General features: G+C 50.6%; 1 non-coding gene across 1 annotated transcript; it reads left to right on the top strand.

Annotated features, from left to right (window-relative positions):
• Positions 1-5250: 5250 nt before the first annotated feature.
• TRNAS-CGA lies at positions 5251-5332 on the top strand. Its single transcript has one exon. It is a non-coding gene; the product is annotated as a tRNA-Ser (tRNA).
• The last annotated feature ends 2936 nt before the right edge of the window (positions 5333-8268 follow it).

Below are 8268 nucleotides of genomic sequence, written 5' to 3'. Positions count from 1 at the left end.
CAAATTTAAGCACTGAACACATCCCCTTCCCCACACAGACCTCCTTATTCCTGATGTACGATTTGATAGGAATTTTTATTGTCAGCTATCCTAGTGATCAGGCTGTACTGGGAGCTTTGTCTTCAGAGGAAATGTTGTGAGGAGACCTGGGTGAAAAATGGATATTTCAGTTCATTGGCAATTTCAAAAAAATGAAGACAAATTTGTTTTGGGTCAGGCCAGAAACAAAAATTTTTAGAAAGTTAAAAATATGATTTAAACAAAATGTTTTATTTTGAGCATTATAAACTTTTTTTTTGCTTTTTTAAAAATAAAATTAAGGGAAATTTTGAAATGAAAAATTGTTCCCAACCAAAAAAATCAAAATATTTCATTTTTAAAAAGTCAAAACAAAATATTCTGATTTTTTTCAATATTTTTATTTGTCTTATAATATATAAAAATATATAATATATATTTAATATATATAATATATAATATATATATAAAATAATTTGGCAAAATTGACATGGATTTGGAAAATGTTTGTGTTGTTGAATCTGCATTTTTCACCAACAAAAGTTTTGGCCTAACAATGTCACCAACTCTAGTTGTGAGAGCGACCCATTGTTTTATTCCACTTTAACCACTGTTTGTGCTAAAATCTCTCTCTGCTTCTTCAGACTGTCCTAAGGCCCTTTTCTGGTGGCTCGCCTCACTCTAGAGAGATGGCCTCTTGGCTGGTAGCCCTTTCTACCTATCCTTCATTATTCCCCATGGAACTTAAATTAGGGGTATATCAAATCATGCTATGGTGTGATCTGACTTTAAATATTAGGAAGGAGGAGCACAGCAGGGGTTCTGTTCATGAAAAAGAAATGGGAATAAAATCTGCTGGGGCTCCCCAGCGTTCCTGGGTCTCTGATCCCCTCTCTGGGGAGAGGCATCTGCAGGAGAGGAAAGATTCTGCATCTCAGACCTGGCTCAGATGACCTTTCACTTGTGTTACTGATCTGTTCCTGCTCGGGTTTGTGACTCTGTCCTGCACTCTGCTGAGGGGAGATATGATTGCTCTTTATAAATATATCAGAGGGATAAATATCAGAGAGGGAGAAGAATTATTTAAGCTTAGTACCAATGTGGACACAAGAACAAATGGATATAAACTGGACACTAGCAAGTTTAGACTTGAAATTAGACGAAGGTTTCTAACCATTAGAGGAGTGAAGTTCTGGAACAGCCTTCCAAGGGCAGTAGTGGGGGCAAAAGACCCCGTCCCTCTGCACCCCGTCCCTCTGCACCCCTTCCCACCCCCAAACTCTCTCCCAGAGCCTGCACCCCATTCCCCTGCCCCAGCCTAGGGCCTGCACCCCAGACCTCCTCCCTCACCCAAACTCCCTCCCAGAGCCGTTGGCAGAGTTTGGGCGGAGCGGGTTCTGGGCACCACCAACATTTCTACAAACCTGCCCCTCTCAGGGTTATGACTGATCCAGCCTTTCCCCCTCACAGACTCTCTGGCCACCCACACAGCCCAGCGTTTTCCCATCCCCCACCTCCATCTCCCAGGAATGTCTCCCCAGGGTGAATCCCTCACAGCCCAGCACACAGAGCTCAGTGTCAAATCGCTCAGGATTGTCAGGCAGATGCTGCCGGGCGTGTCCCCATCTCACATGTCTCCGATCCTCAGACCGGGCGAGCTGGGGATGAGCCGTTGTGACGATGCGGTTCTGGCGGGACCCAACTGAGAGTGTCTTTACCTACTCGTTTATAAAACTGTCTTCATGCATTTTTTTTCTCTGAAGTGAAAAGCTGAATCCTTTCGCAATAAGCTGGCCAAATGCTTCACTGATACAACTCAGAAGCAAACAGTGAAATACAAGTACAGAGCCAATATTCATAACTTCAAATACAAGAATGATACACACAGCATAAGCATAACCAGCAAATGACAACCTTTTCATAGACACCTCACTTCACCATCTTTGTACAAGATTTGTTGCAAGTATATGACAGTGGTTGCAATAATGGTCTATATGGTCATAGTTCAATTAGATAAGGTCACACCCCTATCTGCTCTCGATGGACTTGCCTGGGAACGTTCCATCTGGAGTCTAGGTCGTGGCTTCTGCTGTGACTAAGCGAAATCAGGCATGGACGTGGGACTTGCCCATGTGACTCTAAACACCATCTTGTTACCTGTCATTTTCCACTCTCTCCACTGAGGGCTTTGTTTGAAACAATGGGGGTTTCCATCCACAAGCTATAAAAGGCCCAGGACACATCTCCATTTGGCCTCTTTCCTGCTCAGACCTCTTGATGATGACCTTATACTAATGGGAGCGTTCTAACCAAAGGATTGAGGACCTTCCAATGATTCAGAAGCAACCAGAGACTTAAAAAGCCAACAGTTTATTCCATCACTGCTACAAGCGTGATTCAAGAACTTTGCAATTCTTGTATGTATTTGATTCCTTCAACCAATTTTAACTCTCACCTTCCTTCCTTTCCAGAAATAAGCCTTTATATTTTAGATACTAAAGGGCTGGCAACAGCATGATTACTGGGCTCAGATCTGAGTTGTATATTATTGACCTGGGTATGTGGCTGGTCCTTTAAGATCAGAAGAACCCTTTCGGTTGATGAAATTGGGTTCCAATAACCTCTCATCAGTAATTTCAGTGGTTTTGGTGGCGATATAAACCCTGGAATGACTAAGGAGGCTGCTTTAATGACTTCACGTGGTGTGGTGTGGTGAAACAGAAGTTAACTTTTGTTGCTGGTTTGATTTATCTTATGGGAGCAAAATCACCATTTTGGGAGTATGTCTGCCCCATTTCTCAGCACTTTGGCCTGAATTTGGTATTCTCAGTTGTGACCCACTAAGGCACAGTGAGAGATGGCTTTTGCTCCTCTGCCTACTGCTAATGACAGTGAAGCCACAAGACAAAGTCAACAGCAGAGCCAGAGCCAGAAGCTACATCTTCTATCTTTGCTGTTCTCTTCTTTCCCCGTTTGTGTGCGTTTGCCTTATCTTGCCACCTAGAAAATGGGATTGGACTTTAACAAGAGACACCACAACAATGACAGCTCCAGCCCATCTCAGCTGATCTCTCTGATTTCCCCAGGACAGCTGTTACCTTCTTCAAAACCATCCAAGAGACTGTCACATAAGGAACTTTCCTTCTAAAAACTCTTCCAGCTGAAGAGAAAGGGCACAGGGGATGCTGTTAAAGACAAGCCTTACTGACTACTTTACATTTCCATTGCTTTAACTCTGTCTCTTTTTCTCTCTGTGTTTCAGTAACACACTAGCAGGGATGTGAGAGGTGTGTTTGCCATGGGACTAAGCGGGCTGAAGTCTCTCTCTACCAAACCGCAAGCCTTGTTTCACCCGTTCAGTGTTGGACGGTGACAGCGGCACATTAACACCTTTCACTCTTTCGGGGACCTTGAGCCTGTTTAAATGACCACAGAAGTTCCCGCCCCCTGTGTGAGTGGCATGGGGGACTGAGCGTCTTTTCTCCTTTCTCCCCTCTAGGATGTCAGAAGCCCCATAGACGGGGTGTGGCTCCTCCCCCTGCACACGCCATTAGTCTGGCCACAGGCTGAGACAACACAACTGTCCCAGGGCACAACTGCAACGTGGTGAAGGTGACACGTGGGTCGGAATCTCCTTTGGTTTATTACAAACCCGGGTTTCTGCATTTCCTACAAAACTAAATCTGTTTTCTAAATCGCTTCTCTGCTCAGGCTGCGGCTACGCCCCCTTGTGTCGGTAGAACGTATGTCGCTCAGGGGTGTGAATGAGCCACCCCCCGAGTGACACAGTTACACTGATCCAAGCGCCGGTGTGGGCAGGGCTATGGTGCTGGGAGAGCTTCTCCTGCCAACATGGCTACGGCGCTCGCTGGGGGTGGGGAGTCTCAGCGGCTACACTCGAGAGCTAACGGCGGGGCCGCTGCACCGGTGCCAGCGTGAGCTCCCCAGAGCAGCCACCACCTCAGGGCAGGGACGATGGCCCTGACTGGGGACACAGTACGGGCCTGTCACCTCCAGGGCACTGGGTTCTCTTCTGCCCCTGGCAGGAGTGAACAAACGTCTGTATGACGTGGTGACCATTCACAGACTGGTGAGGAACGAGCTGGTGTGAGGGGAGCTGATCTCAGTCCAGTGGCAGGTGGGCAGATGGCCACAGAACAATGACCAGCAGGAACACTGGAATCTATTGGCCATCAAAGCATGGAGGCCGAGGAGTGAATTGCCCACGGGACCGAACTCATCCTGTCCCCAGAGCTGGTCTCGGTAAATCGGGGTGAAGCACATTGACGGGACACCTCGGGGAAGCTTGCACAGCCATTGCTGGGGCTGCAGCTATTCTGTGGCTGGATTCACAGAGACTCATTCTCCAGTCCCTCAATTCAGCATTTGTCACGGGCAAGAAATTCAGAGTAAAATACGACACTAAAATATGATAATGATTAATGGGGAAAAACCTGTTTCTTTCTAGGTGTGAAACAGGGAAGTTCCAGCAGCTGGAGGACACGTCTCCTGATCTGGAAATCAGTCTTGGTTATTGGTGGCAAGAAAGCCAGTGCTCTGAAGGAGACTGAGGAAAATCAAAGGTACCGAGAAGGGAGCTAGGGGGGAAACGTTTCGGACTTCCGGAAGTGACGGGCTCTGACCAATTAGTGGCAATAGATGCTAACATAAAACTGAAACAAATCAGAGTGAACCAATAAATTATCATTCCTGACTCTGGGGAAAAGGCTGGGTGGGGCCATGTTCCAAGGCAACAGCAAACGGTTCATAATCTGCAGTCATTTGAATGTGATTCATTTTTCCACTAACAAGTTTCTCTGAAGTGGTGAGAAATCCAGGGTCCGGGGGAAGGGAGCCGTGGCCCATTCTCCTGTCGGACAATCCAGTCGTGGCTTAGTCCTGTTTATACATAGAGAAAAGAGTCCAGTACAAACAGTTTAATCCAGCGAGAAAGTCAGTCCATTGGCGGATAGAGCCGGGAGCTGGTGGGGGGCAGAGCTGGATTCTACCTCACTGTCTGACCTCTCCCTGTCTCGATCGTTACAGTGTGGAGAGGAACAATGACAGACCCCACAGGAGGGTGCTGGTTTGGTGCTTAACGACACAGCGAAGGAACGAGAGCCCCAAATTCCCCCTGGTGCTTTGGGAGCCAGGTTTGCTGTTTGAATTCTGCAGTTCAGAGGATGTCAGGCCTGGGCGTTTCTCTGGCCTTAGGGGCCTGCTTTGCTCACAGCTGTGATGGCCGAGTGGCTAAGGTGTTGAACTCGAAATCCAAGAGGGTTTTCCTGCGCAGGTTCAAATCCTGCTCACAGCGAGGCCTGTGTTTTAGCCACAGCCCGTCTAAGAGGCCGGGGTGGCTGAGCCTCCCCCAAACGGCCGCCCATGCAGGGGGGAACACTGGGGATGTGGGGCGAGTCACCCCTCCGTGGGCCCATTGTCATCTTTCGAGTGCTGGAAGCAAAGCTCCAGAGAAGTGGGGGCTCCGCCTGCACCCGGCTCCGCTCTGCCTCTTAACCCGATGCCCTGCTCTGCCTCCTCCCATCCCCCCTCCACCTCTTCCCCCAAGGCCTGCGCCCCACCCCCGCTGGGCCTTTTCCCCCGAGCCCCCTCCGTCTCTCTGCCTCTTCCTGCCCCTGCTCCGCCTCCTTCCCCAAGGACCCTCCCCCCCCGCTCACCTAAGGTAGGAAACAGTGATGGGGGCCTGGCCCCATGGCCCCCTGGCAGCCCCCCTTAGGGGAGGAGCAAGCAGCAGGTGAGTGGCGTCTTGGGGGAAGTGAGGGGCAGGTAGGAGGTCTGGGGGGAGGGGGCGGAGGGCAGTGAACAGCAAGTGGGCGGGGCCTCGGGGGAAGAGGATGAGCAGGGGCGGGGCCTCTGTGGCCGGGCCATGGTCTGGGCACCGGTGGCCCCCCAACTTCTAGGGGTCACTCATCTGAAACCCAGGATGAAAGTGACCTGGGCCTGAGTCTTGTTGGGGCTGAGGCTACCTCACACCTTTACCTTCGGGGCTCTACCAGGGCATGAAGCCCCCAGACACGGCCAGAGACAGGGCAAGGGGCCTCAGCACGGGAGAGAGTCAGGCCCAGAGTTAGACGAGGGGGGCAGAGAATATTCTTCATTCTGGTTAGTTACACGTCGCCCTTGCTAGAAATTCGTCCTGTATTTTCTCCAGTTCACTCCCTGACGCTGTATCTCTGCCCCGTTCCCCTGTTTGTGCCATTGAATTCTCAGGTTCTGTCAAATAATAGCAGCAATCCCGCCATAACACAGCAGCCTGAAATCTCAGCTCTCCCCCTCCCCTCGCGCTAAAGAGAGAGAGGAGACCCAGGCAGCCAGTTTCTCTGGGACAGAAGACAGAGGCTTGTGGGAAGATGAGATCGGATGCTTGGCTGGAAAGAGGGGGTGTCTGGACTGGGGAGAGAAAACAGCCAGAGCCCACATGGATGCAGGAGAGACCTAGCTGGACTGTGCAGAGGGAGGTTAGGCCTGAGGCCCTGAGAGTTTCCTGTGCTATGTTCAGATGCTCAATAAACCCCTCTCTTACACTGGCTGAGCATCACTGCAGTCTAGACATCGGGGTTGCATTCTTCCTCTGGGAGTAGAGGCCCCAGGGTCCAGAGGGAGGGGACTCCCTGAGGGGCCCATGGCAGACAGGCATGCTCAGGTCTCAGAGAAGTGCCTTTCACGGTGGCAGAGGGGCCTTTACCCTCGAGAGAGCGTGAATCTCCAAGAAGGGCTGTCACACTGAAGGGGCTTCCTTCCAAGGACTGTACGGGGCTGAGAGACTGCACAAGTCCTGGGAGGCAGTGACACCATCCATGGATAGATAAACAGAGGCTGGAAAGGGAGGTGATTCAGCAGTGGTGAGACTGATACTGGAACACTGCATCCCGTTCTGGTGTCCACATTTCAAAAATAACGTTTTAAAAACTGGAGAGGGTGCAGAAAAGAGCCATATTTGAGGAATGGAGAAGATGTCTTATAAGGAGGCATTGAAAAGCTCAATCTGTTTAGAGGAGAGCTGATTGCAGTGTGCAAGTGCCTTCGCAAGAGAAAACACCAAGTATTTAAAGGGCTCTTTAGTCTTGCAAAGAAAGGCATAACACGAACCAATGGCTGGAAGCAGAAATCAGAAAAATTCTCATTGGAACAAGGCAGAGATTTGTAAGAGGGAGGGTGATTCATCACTGGAACAAGCTGCCAAGAGAAGTGATGGATTCTGCATCTCTTGATGTCTTCCAATGAAGACTAGAGGCCTTTGGGAAGGTGCTTTAGTCAAAAAGAAGCTATTGTGATACACAGATGGGCTGGGATATGCAGGGAGTCAGATTAGATGCTCTAATGGTCCCTTCTGGCCTTAAGGCTACTAATTTATGAAAAACTGATGTTTTATTGTGTAGCGGCTCCATCCACAGACTGAACAGTCATTGAGTGCGGTGATCCAGGGGAAACAACTCAAACACCCAAAGAGGCTGGCCGGGGGCAGGACATCAGCTTTGAGGGGAGGGGTGGGTGTGGCAGTGTAGCAGGGTGAAACCCCTGCTCCTGGTTTGAAGGGGTTTAAAAGTGGCCTGGCAGGGCTTGAGAGCTGCTGCTCTAAAAGCTGGGTTGATTGGGGAAGTGGCTGCAGGTGAGGCCTGAGGAGGAAGAAGGGCCTGGCTGCAGGGGCTATAGGCAAGGTATCTAGGGTGAAGCAGGACTGGGGAAAGGCTGAGGAGCTGGGGAGCTCCAGCCTAGAAAGCCCCAGGCTGCGGCCTAGCAAAGGGCCAACAGGTACTGTGGGTTGCAGAGGGCAGCCCAGGGGTAGGCCAAGGCAGCAGGTCCAAACCCTCCTTTGCCAGTGATGAGTAGGCTGATACTGCAGCCTGCCCCAGAGTGTGGGGCTAGACAATGACTGGCAGTAGCCATATACTGAGGACAGGTGGATCACCAGCCTGCAGAGGGCGCCCCAGCACTGGAACGAGCTAATTCCCGGAGTCACCAGCAGGAGGCGCCGCAGGGGTGAGTCCGACCCGTCTACAGGCAGTGACATCACAAAGGCCTTTTGCAGGAACTCGGCCTATTGGGCAAAGGTGGTGGGGAGGGGGTGACCTCACAGAGAGACCCCGACATCAGCCGGGCAGGACCGAGGTGCAGGGTCAGGCCAGTCTCTGAGACCCCCCCCCGGCTTTGCTGCCGCAAGTCTCCTTCGCGAGGTCTCTCCTCGAGGGCTGAGAGAGAATTAGGATTCACGGCTGTGAGCATGAGGAGGAA

Source organism: Mauremys mutica, chromosome 10 (genome assembly GCF_020497125.1).
Source record: "Mauremys mutica isolate MM-2020 ecotype Southern chromosome 10, ASM2049712v1, whole genome shotgun sequence".
Taxonomy (NCBI): Eukaryota; Metazoa; Chordata; order Testudines; family Geoemydidae; genus Mauremys; species Mauremys mutica.
Note: the sequence above shows the minus strand (reverse complement) of the source record. Positions and strands in the feature narration are given on the sequence as shown.